This window comes from Ranitomeya imitator, chromosome 5, assembly GCF_032444005.1.
Source record: "Ranitomeya imitator isolate aRanImi1 chromosome 5, aRanImi1.pri, whole genome shotgun sequence".
Lineage (NCBI taxonomy): Eukaryota > Metazoa > Chordata > Amphibia > Anura > Dendrobatidae > Ranitomeya > Ranitomeya imitator.
The window spans coordinates 494,186,572-494,198,699 of record NC_091286.1 but is presented as its reverse complement, the minus strand read 5'-3'; the positions used below and the strand labels follow the sequence as shown (position 1 = coordinate 494,198,699).

At 41.7% G+C, this 12,128-nt stretch overlaps 1 protein-coding gene across 1 annotated transcript in view; it reads right to left on the bottom strand.

Annotated features, from left to right (window-relative positions):
* Window positions 1–12,128, bottom strand: part of PPM1L (protein phosphatase, Mg2+/Mn2+ dependent 1L) — a 290,444-nt gene that overhangs the window by 45,192 nt on the left and 233,124 nt on the right. The gene's annotated exons all lie outside the window — the stretch shown is intronic.

Here is a 12,128-nt window from a genome sequence, read left to right as displayed (position 1 = left end):
TAGCAGCCATGTAGTATATAGTACTGCCCATGTAGTTTATAGCAGCCATGTAGTATATAGCCCACATAGTATATTGCCCAGCGACGTAGTCTATTGCCCAGTCACGTAGTATATTGCCCAGTCACGTAGTATATTGCCCAGTTACGTAGTATATTGCCCAGCCACGTAGTATATTGCCCAGCCACATAGTATATTGGCCAGCCACATAGTATATTGCCCAGTCACGTAGTATATTGGCCAGCCACGTAGTATGTTGCCCAGCCACGTAGTATATTGCCCAGCCACGTAGTATATTGCCCAGCCACGTAGTATATTGCCCAGCCACGTAGTATATTGCCCAGCCACGTAGTATATTGCCCTGTCATGTAGTATGTTGCCCAGTCACATAGTATATTGCCCAGTCACGTAGTATATTGACCAGTCACGTATGTTGCCCAGCCATGTAGTATATTGCCCAGTCACGTAGTATATTGCCCAGTCACGTAGTATATTGCCCAGCCACGTAGTATATTGCCCAGCCACATAGTATATTGCCCAGCGACATAGTATATTGCCCAGTCACGTAGTATATTGGCCAGCCACGTAGTATGTTGCCCAGCCACGTAGTATATTGCCCAGCCACGTAGTATATTGCCCAGTCATGTAGTATGTTGCCCAGTCACATAGTATATTTCCCAGTCACGTAGTATATTGCCCAGCCACGTAGTATATTGCCCAGCCACGTAGTATATTGCCCTGTCATGTAGTATGTTGCCCAGTCACATAGTATATTGCCCAGTCACGTAGTATATTGACCAGTCACGTATGTTGCCCAGCCATGTAGTATATTGCCCAGTCACGTAGTATATTGCCCAGTCACGTAGTATATTGCCCAGCCACGTAGTATATTGCCCAGCCACATAGTATATTGCCCAGCGACATAGTATATTGCCCAGTCACGTAGTATATTGGCCAGCCACGTAGTATGTTGCCCAGCCACGTAGTATATTGCCCAGCCACGTAGTATATTGCCCAGTCATGTAGTATGTTGCCCAGTCACATAGTATATTTCCCAGTCACGTAGTATATTGCCCAGCCACGTAGTATATTGCCCAGTGACGTAGTATATTGCCCAGCCATGTAGTATATAGCAGAGCCACGTAGTACGGTATATTGCCCAGTCACGTAGTATATTGCCCAGTCATGTAGTATATTGCCCAGCCACATAGTATATAGCAGAGCCACATAGTATATTGCCCAGCACAGAGCCACGTAGTATACTCACCTTCCGAAGGCCCGTTGGAAGTCCTGCTATACTCACCATCCGCCGCCTTTGCCGCTCCTCGCCACGCTCCCGGGACCGCTCCATTGCAAGCGGCAGCTTCCGGTTCCAGGGCTGGTGTGAGCAGGACCTATGATGACGTCGCGGTCAGGTCCTTGTCGCACACCAGCCCTGGGACCGGAAGCTGCTGCTTGCAATGGAGCAGTCCCGGGAACGTGGCGAGCGGAGGGTGAGTATAGCAGGTTTTATTTTTTTTTATTATTTTTAACATGACATATTTTTACTATTGATGCTGCATAGGCAGCATCATTAGTAAATAGTTGGGGACACACAGGGTTAATAGCAGCGGTAACGGAGTGTGTTACACCGCGGGCCGTTACCGCTGCCATTAACCCTGTGTGAGCGGTGAGTGGAGGGGATTATGGAGAGGGCGCCGGGCAGTGAGTGCAGGAGAGTAGGGGAGGGACTAATCGGACTGTGCCCGTCGCTGATTGGTCGCGGCAGCCATGACAGGCAGCTGCCGAGACCAATCGGCGAACGAATAACCGTGACAGAAGGACAGACAGACAGACGGAAGTGAACCTTAGACAATTATATATATATACCCTGTCACGGGCAGCCCAATCTCCAGGCCTGAACCCCATTGAAAGCCTCTGGAATGTAATCAAGAGGATGACGGATAGTCACAAGCCATCAACCAAAGAACTGCTTAAATTTTTGCGCCAGAAGCAGTGTGAAAGACTGGTGAAAAGCATGCCAAGATGCATGAAAGCTGTGATTAAAAATCATAGTTGTTCCACAAAATATTGATTTCTGAACTCTTCCTGAGTTAAAACATTAGTATTGTTGTTTCTAAATGATTATGAACTTGTTTTATTTGCATTATTTGAGGTCTGAAAGCATTGGGGTTTTTTAAATTTTGACCACTTCTCCTTTTCAGAAAAAAAAATACAAAATGTATTGCTTGGAAATTCGGAGACATGTTGTCAGTAGTTTATAGAATAAATGAAAAGTTTACATTTAACTCAAAGATATACATATAAAATAGGAAAATCAGACAAACTGAAAATTTTGCAGTGGTCTCTTAATTTTTGCCAGAGCTGTATTTGTGTCCCACTGTAGAAAGCGCAGAGGCAAATATATCCTAAGCCTGACAGAATATCTAAGTTTCATTGATAATAAAATTTTACAGATCACTGCAAGACTTTCTAGGATTTCTGCAAGACTGTTAACGAAACATGTAGAAAATCCCGCAGTATGATCAAGTCTTTTTTTTTTCTTTGTTTAAACGGCCTTTGGCTTGATCTCAGACTTGATGGATGAAAATCGATCTAGTGATAGCCCAGATAGATACATCAGGGTCTTCTCAGTTATTATCTCGATAGTATCAAGCCATTGAGTTGCTGTTCTTCCTCTTCGCCTTGTTCCTTCTATTCTTCCAGCCATCAAGTCCTTCTCCAGTGATCGCTTTCTTTGAATGAAGTGTCCAAAGTAGGAAAGTTGTAGCTTGCTACAAGTGACATGTCTGGCTTGATTTGTTCCAAAATTGATTTGTTTGTTCTTCTTGCCATCCATGGTTTTGATAACATCCTTCTCCAGCACCACATTCTGAAGGTGTCGATTATTCTGTCTTGTTTCTTGTGAACAAGTCTACCTCCTGTTTACTTATTATTCATGGAGATTTAGTGTTCTCTCGTGTATTCGCAGATTTACACAGCTTCCATTTAAGTAATCTGAACTTTTTCTATCTCTGAACCCAGATATCTTTTGGGTTGTGTACGCAAAACAAAGCATTAGCTGCCTACATCTGGCAGTGATGTACAGAAATGCCTGCCATGTGGCTATGTGGGAAATAGTGATGCAATATAGGGCAGACCACATGCTAATATCAGCGCCACTGAAGCCTAAGAAGGGATATTTTACTATTTACAGGAGCATCTCACAAAATTAGAATATCCTCAAAAAGTTAATTTATTTCAGTTCTTCAATACAAACCGTGAATCTCATATATTATATAGAGTCATTACAGAGTGATCAATTTCAAGTGTTTATTTCTGTTAATGTTGATGATTATGGCTTACAGCCAATGAAAACCCAAAAGTCATTATCTCAGTAAATTAGAATACTTTATAACATCAGCTTGAAAAAATGATTTTAAAATCTGAAATGTTGGCCTACTGAAATGCATGTTCAGTAATGCACTCAATACTTGATTGGGGCTCCTTTGGCATCAATTACTGCATAAATGCAGCGTGGCATGGAGGCGATCAGCCTGTGGCACTGCTGAGGTGTTATGGAAGCCAAAGTTGCTTTGAGAGCAGCCTTCAAAGCAGCGAGTTTGTTTGCCAATCAAGCACAGTGATACTGTTGTTTCTAATCCAGGTATTGGTACTTTTGGCAGTGCAGACAGGTGCCAAGTCCTGCTGGAGAATGAAATTTCCATCTTCAAAAAGCTTGTTGGGAGGGGGAAGCATGAAGTGCTGTAAAATTTCCTGGTAGATGGCTGCGCTGACTTTGGTCTTGATAAAACACAGTGGACCTACACCAGCAAATGACATGGCTCCCGAAACTACCATTGAAGCCACACTAGACCTTGGAAATCAAGGTCCCAGAGTCTGGAGGAAGAGTGGAGAGACAGACAATCCAAGCTGCTTAAGGTTTAGTGTGAAGCTTCCATAATCAGTGATGGTTTGGGAAGCCATGTCATCTGCTGGTGTAGGTACACTGTGTTTTATCAAGACCAAAGTCAGCGCAGCCATCTACCAGGAAATGTTAGAGCACTTCATGCTTCCCTCTGCCGAAAAGCTTTTTGGAGTTGGAAATGTCATTCTCCAGCAGGACTTGGCATCTGTCTACACTGCCAAAGTACCAATACCTGGTTTAAAAACAACAGTATCACTGTGCTTAATTGGCCAGCAAACTCGCCTGACCTTAACCCCATAGAGAATCTATGGGGTATTGTAAAGAGGAAGATGAGACACACCAGACCCCACAATGCTGATGAGCTGAATGCTTCTATTAAAGCAACCTGGGCTTCCATAACATCTCAGCAGTGCAACAGACTGATCGTCTCCATGTCACGTCGCATTGAAGCAGGAATTGATGCCAATGGAGTCCTGACCAAGTATTGAGTGCATTTATTGAATATACATATCCGTAAGCCAACATTTCAGATTTTAAAATCATTTTTTCAAGCTGGTGTTATAAAGTATTCTAATTTACTGAGATAATGACTTTTAGGTTTTCTTTGGCTGTAAGCTATAATCGTCAACATTAACATAAATGAACACTTGAAATAGATCACTCTGTTTGTAATGACTATCTAATATATGAGTTTCACTTTTTGTATTGAAGAACTGAAATAATTTAACTTTTTTGATGATATTCTAACTTTGTGAGATGCACCTGTATATATAAAATTTCCAAAGAAATGCCAGACCTTTGCCGGAAACTTATGTCGCCGTCAGGGAAAAAGATGCTATTTTTATTTTGCCACTGGTGATTTTTTCCTTAGAAATTGCATGGCAGTAACAATCCTTCCTATGGCTCTGAAATTAAAAGAGATGAAAGACAGCCAGGAAAATGTGTCTTCGTGACATTTCATTGCCTCTATTCAACGGCATTTTAAGACGTTCCATATGTCAATTTCAAAATGCTGGGCAAAGCTGAGCTCATATAAGAGAGCAGGAAGGAACTGCAGAGTTTGTGCCAAGGATTCCTAGTGCTCAAAACGGTATGAGCTGCGGAAAACCTTGAGAAAAATCAATTGCACATAAACTGCCTTTATGCCCTGTCGATATTCACATAATTATATTGAGCTTTTTTTCATCTGCAATCCATTTTAATGTAGATTTGTGAGAAAAACAAATACTTCCCTGCACTTCTCTTTGTAGAACAATGGCTGGTGTAACTGTCATCGGGATAAAATCATTTGTTAAATCAATGACTCTTCTGTTGCTACTCTTCGGAACAAGTTCTTAACTTTAATTTTACTTACAAGCAGACACGCTCCTTTAAATTCTATTGGAGTAGGCATGAAGGATTGTTTTAAGCCCTCCAGCTAGCCAACACTATTTAGACTGTTCGTTTTCCAATTCTTAATTGTCACAAAAAAGGACGTTGCCAAAAAGTCTGAAATAAGTTGACTACAAAGACAGTAGAAAAGCACAATCTCTTACTTTGTTTGCCAAAAACAAAAAAAAATTATCTGTCACTGAATTAAGAAAATTTAGGTTGTTAGTTGATGATCCACAGAGAGCCGGTAGTAATACATTCTCTCCAATGGAAGGCCAAGCTCTTTGGCGCAAAAGGCAAAGTCTCCAAAATCACCCCCAAAGTTAGTGCAATAGATGTCACTTGTATATTAGGTCATGTTACAATGGTAGCACCGGATTCGTCTAACAAGTCAAAGGCATTAGAATAAAGGAAATGTCGTCTCTGCAAACACTTTGCACATCCATAAATATTCGACAAATCTCTTACATTTGGAGGGCAAATGGCGCTTTAGGCAAGTGCCTACTTCCACTTGTCCTTTGCCCCAGCCCTACTTCCCTCTGTTTTTAATTGTACCATTGTAATGCTACTTTTTACCTACTGTATAGTGGAACTGTGGCAATATCTAGCGCTTGCTTCTGGATTACCCACATATACATCTGATCACTAGGAGTCTGAAGAAGGACGTCTTGTGATCTACATATTGCTGGAGAAGCCTTCTAACGATATTGTCAAAGTGAAAAACCCATTTACCAAGACAAATAATAATTATTGTTTTCTACACCATTGAAAGAGTTTTCCAGTCCTTTAAAATTGATAGCTCCCTCAATCTACTTATCAACAGGGGCATCAGATGCCAGACCACGCCATTCATCTAATATTGATAGTTTTTGTGACGCAGTAAAAGGCATTTGCTTTTTTTTGTCTGTGAATTCTGAACATTTTTATTATTATTATTTACGGTATTATTATAGCATCTAATGCAATTCTTTGTGGAAAACTCCACACATAAAAGTTGATGTACCCATAAGAGACATTGACATTTGAAACACACACCGCATGTCAGTTTACTCTGAGAAAAAATAATGCAGTTTCAAGAGATTTCAATAAATCCCATCCTCTTTGCTGGACCTGTAAGATGCTGTAATGGGCTCTGGCTGCTCGAATATCGCTACCATGGACAGCCTTAGTGCAAGCCACTCCGCTTACCAGATCTCAGGATTTGCCTTGGCCTTCACCCTTTATCCCCTGTAAAGGGATCTGCACTTAAAAAAGGGGGATCTGCACTTAAAAAGGGGCCTCTGGGCTGGACCCATGGAATAATCTGCTGCACGGTGGGGCAGGCTGGCAGGAGTGATCAACAGGGCAGCAAAGGTACAAAATCGACAGACAGGAGAAACGCCAATAAACAAGCCAAGGTCAAAACTGGAAAACACTAATACTGTGCAAGAATAGAAACCACAGATGTTAACCAGTGGAGCACAAAGCTATATCTTGCAGCTTCCATGAGTAAGCTGGAAGCTTAAGTAAGGTGTGGTGCTGTCCAATTGGCTGAAGCAAGGCACGGACAACTCCAGCTGGACAGCACATACTCCCACGCTGCCAGACTGGACACTGCAGATCCCAGCCATCTTAACTTATTGGCTGTCCAGAGTTTCTAGGTTTGACATCTCTTCTATCACCAGCTCCGCCCGCAGGGTGAATATGGTAGTGCACGATGACAGAAGCAGCAGCGGAAGGTGCAGGATAACACATAACCAACATCACACATGTTGGCTACTTAAAAAAAAAGGGCTACACACAGATTATATATATATATATATATATATATATATATATATATATATATATATATATATATATATATATATATATATATTGGGATTCTTTTATACGTAGGAATTCATTGTGACATCTGGAATGTACAAGCCCGCCCTCTAGAGCAAATAGCATGGGGGCTTCATAGGATTGCGGCACCAGCTCCCCCATGTTTTCTGTAGGCTAATTGTATTAGAGTTCAGTTTTGGTATGTTCCCTCTCAATGTTTAAGGTTTATTCATATCTCTTTGATTTGTTATGTTAATGGTACTTGCCTGTTGGTGATTGGTTCTTCTAGTCCTCAGGTGACAGGCAGAAATGAGCAACAGGAGTTTGATTGGTTAACAGATTTCGGCGCCAAGGAGAAGAACTTCTGAAGTACTGCATTCCTGTCAGATGAAGTTACAGCAGCCGGGATCTTAATTACCACTGCCGCCCTCCCTAAGTTAACGTCTTCGCGGTATTTATTAGATGGTGCTCGCCCAGCTTTCTGGGTGGAGACTGGATGGTTTTATTGTCTATGGAGTAATGAATTGTATTGTTATTTATTGGTTTAATATATTTAATATTTGGTTAAACATTTATTGGTTGAAAATATTTAATTTTGAGCAACCATTAATAAATACCGCGGCCTTTTATCTTCACACCATGTGTTTCGTGTCCTCTTTTTGGTAAGTGGGGAAGGTGGTTAGAGGCGGGGGAGTTTTGGTGCCTGCTTTCCCATGATTGGGACACATTTTGCTCTGACATTCACACATGAATTAGGAAAAGAGATGGCATCATTTACTGCTCTAGTACTAAACAATAACTGATGTGATTGAAGTGCCAGGCACACAGCGGACTGACAGCCCCCAATCACCTGAGGACAGCGTCCTGATTAGTTATCCAGGCAATAGGCCTTTGTTTTCCATATACTACCACAGAAAGTGAAATCCCTCTGCCTTCCCACAGCTCTGTTTGAGAAAGTGACGGCAATGAATGGATTCATCTTTTATATTTTTTCCCTAAATATATAGCCATACTGAAATCTGTGAATAATCTGAGTCGCATATGGGAACCCAGTCTGAAAGGTCAACAAAAGGTCCCCCACAATGGCAATGAACGCCTAAAAATATAAAAGAGAAAGATTTAAGACTGGCATTACATGCAAAATGTCTGTAAATCGGTGTATTTTTGTCTGTTTTTCAAGCCAGAAAATAAAGTCTGTGACACAGCAACCATATATTTGTGCCGCCTTTTGTGTCACTTTCTGGCTTGACATTTAATACATTTGTCAGGTAGTTGTTGGCCATGCTGTTTCCTTCCTATATTTCTAGTGAGAAAAAGTTGAAAAATAGTTGTTTCACCCAGGTATTCCTGAATAAGATCTAAAACCAATCATAACGATGCTGGGCCAGGAAAACCCGCTCCGCCCAAAGCGCCGCCCCCTTCTGTACGCACGATGATTGCGGATGTGTTCATTGCACACATCAGTAATCTCCGCACCCTACACATAGGGTCCTGTGATTTACCTTGTGGTGACGGAGCGTTGCCGCAAGGTAAACAGACATGCTGCGTTCTAAAAAGACGTGCCGCATGTCCAGAAACGCAGGGCCGCCGGGTGCGTGTTCGCACGCATAGTGGAGATGGGATTTCATAAAATTCCCTCCACTATGCTGCAACATCTGGATGCTGCGGATTGAACGCTGCGGTTGTACGCAGCGTTGAATCCGCAGCTAATCTGGATGTAATACTGAACGTGGACACGTACCCTAAAACCATCCAGTCTCCACCCAGAAAGCTGGGCCAGCACCATCTAATAAATACTGCGACAACGTTAACTTAGGGAGGGCGGGCAGCTGTAACTAAGATCCCGGCTGTTGTAACTTCATCTGACAGGAATGCAGTGCTTCAGAAGTTCTTCTCCTTGGCGCCGAAATCTGTTGACTAATCACACTCCTGTTGCTCATTTCTGCCTGTCGCCTGAGGACTAGAAGAACCAATCCACCAACAGGTAAGTACCATTAACATAACAAAACAAAGAGGGGGGAGATATGAATAAACCTGAAAGGGAACCTGTCACCACCACCCCAGGCGTTTGTAACTAAAAGAGCCACCTTGTGAAGCACTAATGCTGCATTCTGACAAGGTGGCTCTTTTAGTTCTTGTTCCTGGCACTGCTGAAATAATCGTTTATGAATTTTGTCCCTCATACCTTGAAATGGTCCCAGGGGCAGGTCTTTCCGCCCTAATAGAGACGCGCCACAGCCATCACTTGGTGCCTCTGCGCGCCGGGCGCCGCCTCCTCTTCCTTCATTAGCGTCCCCGGCGCCTGCGCTGTAAGTTTTTTTTTTTTTCGGGCATGCGCAGTTGTGCTGCCCATCAAACTTACAGCGCAGATGCTGGGGACGTCTCCTGGAAATATCAAACGCATGCACATAAAAAGCACAAACTCATGTAAAAACGCATACAAACGCTGCAATTTTTTCGCCATCAGGCGTAAGTTGATGCGGATAAAAAACGCTGCGTTATCAGGCATTTGCATGTGTTTTTGCATGTGTTTTGCGGTTGCGGATGATACGCTGCGGACTCAAACGCAAATGTGAAACCAGCTTAAGTAGTTGTCTACAGTAGACTCTTGGCAACTATGTCAAAGCTGGTACTGCTAGAAGAAGTAGAATATAGACTGCTTCTTTTGTACCATATCAATGTGAGTAGCGTTATGATCCTCCATTTGTTGGTGTTATAATCGTTTACATACATCCTCTTTATATGTAAGGCAAGAGAATGAAAGTTTATATAGAAGACTGGTAGAATCAAAATGAGCAGGTGCCTAGGCTGTCTCAATCAGGAAAAAGTAGGCCAGAAGAGTCTTCCTTGTTCTCACAGAACCAGAAATATATGTGATTAGGTAGCCCAGGATAAGTAACATCCCCAAATTTCTATTTTTTCCCCAAGAACAACATATAAAAGAAATTTCAATAGATTTCGTCTCCCATTTGAACAATGTTCTACTTTTCATCTCCACCAATGCCTTGTTAGCCGAGCTCCATTGCCATTTCCAGTGCTGCCGTTAGGAATTTTTCATTCTTTTAGAACACGAGTCGCTACATCTCTGAAGAAGACCAGAAGCAGACATCACAGTAATCTATTCTCCATTCATCTAGCAAGTCTGTTCATCCTTTAACACAAAATTTACTAGTTTCTATCTATTTTATGTGGCTTTTGATTTCTATTAATCTCATCTGTCTGTTGTGATTCTGTGCATTTGTTGAATGTGGGATAAAATACCTATGGGGGATATATTCAGTCTCTGAGCAATTGGCTACACTCTGGATTCACACATTAAAAATGCAATATTCTTATACATAAGAAAATCCAGAGTAAATCGCAGACTGTTGTTATGTGTTCAAGCCTCGGCGGAATCGAAGTTCACCACAGAACTGCCATCTCTAACTTCCCTGGCTGCCATATAGTTACATTCAATTCTTCTGCTAATGAGAAGCAACTTTCTGAAATTGGAAAAGAAAAATCATATTTTTCGCCTATTTTACAGAGCCAAGTTTCAGTGGTTTTCTGTCTTTTTCTAAGTATTTTTGACAGCTTATGTCTGAAACTTGACTATGTCTAAATGCATTCATGCTGCAAAATCAAGAAACAAATGGTATAAAATTGCTGAAAGCTGCTATTCAGCAGTTCTGCACCAATTAAAATAGAGATTTACTAAATTAATTATAAAAGCAATTCCTGATGAATAGATACTAATGGTGACCATAGATGGCCAGACTCAGAATGAGTGGTTGTGCTACAGGATATTGATCTACATATAGCTTGATAAGCGAACTCCCACCAAACAAGTGCTGTCAATTATTTACATCTCTATTAAGAGAAGAGACACTTAAGACGTCTAAGGATTCTGTGAATTCAAGTTTCTAAAATAAAATATAAGGTAAAATGTAAATAATGACTACGGTATATTTTTTATTAGCTTCATTAACTCGAACCCCTTTACTTTTCCACTGCTGTCGTCAGGTCAGCCATGGAGCAATTGGAATGAGAAAGTAATATAGTTAAAATAACTTGATTACACCCAAATAGGAAATTACAAACTGTCTATGTGTGTAGAAGGAATATGATCGTCAATGAAGTCCTGTGATTATAGCAGCCTTGTCAATGACTCAATCACACTATCTTTGCTGGTGTGCAGGTTAGGCTACTTTCACACTAGCGTCGGTACGGGCCCGTCGCAGTGCGTCGGGCCGACGTACCGACGCATGCTGTGAAGTAAAAGCATGCGGGGGCAGTGGATGCAGTTTTACAACGCATCCGCTGCCCCATTGTAAGGTCCGGGGAGGAGGGGGCGGAGTTCCGGCCACGCATGCGCGGTCGGAAAAAGCGGACCCGACGGACAAAAAAACGTTGCAAGCAATGTTTTTTTGTCCCGTCGCACGACGGATGCAACGTGTGGTAATCCGTCGCAATGCATCGCTAATGAAAGTCTATGGAGAAAAAACGCATCCTGCAGGCAACTGTGCAGGATGCGTTTTTTCTTCAAAACGACGCATTGTGATGTGCGTCAAATGACGCTAGTGTGAAAGTAGCCTTATCACAGGAGTGTACTAATAGGCTGCTGGGGAAAAAGAACAATAGGAGTATGTGAGATAGTAGGCTTGTAAAAGAGTTGACCAGGATGAAAATCTACTGCAACTATGGCAGCAGTGCTTCCTGTAAAGAAAAGGTCTGCAGAACAAGTGCGTAATCTTTAAGGGAAAAGGTCAAATAAGGATCTGTGGAGCTTTTATTTTTTCACTGGAAGTATCTTCAGATGTTTATTACAATACAATGTGATATGTGGTATTGGGGAAATGATGCCTATCCACTTTTTCTCTATTGATCTTACATTCATATGGCTCTTATGTAAAACAAGTAATTTTATTATTAACTTTCTCATGAACCTTAAAATACATGTAAAATGTCAGATATCAGCCCCTCCTGCTAATTCTTATATGCAGCTGTCAAAAGCACATGCTACCATAGACATTAAATTCAGTGTTCTGGAAAAAAAATTAATGAACAG